Genomic DNA, 2,620 nt, shown 5'->3' with positions numbered 1-2,620 from the left:
CATCAATATTAACTATTGCATGTTAACATTATTATTTGTGTTAATTTCACTACCTTCCTCACATTTTTTTCATCTGCATTTTAGTTCTTAAACTTTTAAATTGTGTCAATAAGTCTCCTAATTTTTTTAGTGTATAAATCCATCGTATAGATAATATTTTGATAACTTATTAACAAAATTAAAACTTACTATTTTAAATTATAGCATAATGTAACTAAAAAAGGTACTAAAGTTTTATACTTAGAAATTTTCATTAAAATAATGTCCACATAATAATGTGTTAAATATACATTGGAAACCATAGGAGGGGGATGGGATCGGTTTTCAATTTACATATTTTTTAAAATTTAAAGATTAAAGTTCATAAAACACAAAGATTTAGGAATTTAAAGTTTTAAACTTTTCTCAATTACTATCAATTAATTATACTTTTAATTTTATATATATCATTTACTGCTACAAATACATTCAAATTTTTTGTCAAAATTATCCATTGCTAATTACAGTCAAATTTACCGTGAGAATTTCCGATGACAATGAAAAAAAATTGACTTTTGATTTTTATTACCATTGGATACTATTATTGAATTTGGAGCAAAAATTACCGTCAGATTTTGCGTGGTAAAAATTCAACAATAAAGGAGAATAAAAAAATGCACTCTTTCATTTGACTAAACACACCTTGCGTTCATCAACATCAACAAGATCAACCAGTTCATCAACATCGACGCAAGGGTGGACTACTAAAAGGTCGCAATCACTTGCCTTTTGACAGCCTTGACAAGGACATAAAATAAAGAATATTCGATTACGGCTAACATTTACTTGCCAATTCGACCTCTCAAGATTAGATAAGAAAGCATGTATTTAATAACATCAAATTTTGAAACAATATAAACATTCTTTTCAATTAAATAACTTTATAGCTTAGTACAAGAGAAATATAAGGCTAAGAAAAGTTTTTCGACTGCATTATATGGAATCTCTACATCAGTCAACATTTGACTTAGATAGTAAACCACTCTTTTACTACCATCTTTGTCTTCTTGGGTTAGCATGTTCCCTAGAGATGTTTCTGACGTAGCTATATGTATAACCGTAGTGGTTGACCTTGCTTAACAGCTACCAAGATCGGTGGCAAAGTCAAATACTTCTTAATCTGGTCGAATGCTCGTTGGTGTTCTTCTTCACATTTGAATTCTTCTCCTTGTTTCAATTTCAACAAAGGAGTAAATATCCTTATTTTTCCTGACAGGTTCGAAATGAAACGTTGAAGAAAATTCACATTACATAAGGAACATTAAAGTTCTTTCTTGTTTTTGGGAGGTAATGAGTCGAAAATAGCTTTGTACTTATTAGTGTCGACAACTATTCCTTTTTTCTGCCCAATGAATCTCAAAAAATTTTCTGCAGATACACCAAAAGCACATTTCAACGGGTTCATTTTAAATCGATGATATCTCATTCGTTTAAAATCATTTTCTAGGTTATCCAAATGAGATTGTTTCGACTCCGACCTTACCACTACATCATCAATGTAAATTTTCATAAACTTACCAATAAAATAATGGAAAATCGAATTCATAGCTCTTTAGCAAGTTGCCCCAATATTCTTTAGTCCAAATGGCATGACTAACCATTCATAGGTACCAAAGGTTTCAAGGCATCGAAAAGCTATTTTCGACACATCTTCTTGGGATATGAATATTTGATTATATTCTGAGTATCCATCTATGAAACTCAGAATTTTGCTTCTTACTACAGAGTCGATCAGCATCTCTGCAATTGGCATGTGATACTCATCCTTTGGGCTCCGTTTGTTTCCGAGAATAGGACAGGACAAGACACTGAGAACAGGATAGGACAAGACACTGATGGACAGAGATACAAAATTTTGTGTTCTTGTATTCTGTTTGGTGATAAACTAGAACAAATTATGAAAATCCAATTTATTCTCATTTTTTTTCATTCAAAAAATTTGAGATGAAAAATATAATAATAAAAAATATAATTATGAAAAATTAACAAAAATAATGAAAGAAAAAAAAAATAAGTTGTGCCTTTTGTCAGTATCTCCGTGTCCTTCCTGTCAGGATGGACACAAAATGTAACACCCTACCATACAGAGTCTTATGCTTAAGTCATAATTCAGAGATGGCAAGGTATTACGACCTCTAAAACAAAAATTTAGTACGTATAGTAGTGTGAATGATTGATTATAGCTAGGAGCCTTTGTAGAAAAAGGGGTAAACAAAAATCGCAACTCGAAAGCGCAACACTCCGATCGATAACGCAACGAGCAAAGGATAAGCTAACGCGAGATTATATATATACAAAAGAGTGTCAAAAACGGGAATCTCAAAACTCAAATCCGGATGCGAAGATAACCGGTCCGAGCATAGCAATATATATATATATATATATACATACATATAATAAAATAAGGAAACCCCAAAGGAAACCCAAAGGGACACAAATACAGAACCCTATTCTCCAAAAATCTCCTATAAGAGGAGTCATCACAGTTTGTATTATTTAGTGGAGATAAAAGTATCTAAACAAGATATATAAACTAAGACGGAGTCCCGAGAACAAAGGATCTTCGCTAATCCAGAAGTCT

Source organism: Arachis hypogaea, chromosome 20 (assembly GCF_003086295.3).
Source record: "Arachis hypogaea cultivar Tifrunner chromosome 20, arahy.Tifrunner.gnm2.J5K5, whole genome shotgun sequence".
Lineage (NCBI taxonomy): Eukaryota > Viridiplantae > Streptophyta > Magnoliopsida > Fabales > Fabaceae > Arachis > Arachis hypogaea.
This window is presented reverse-complemented; position numbering follows the sequence as displayed.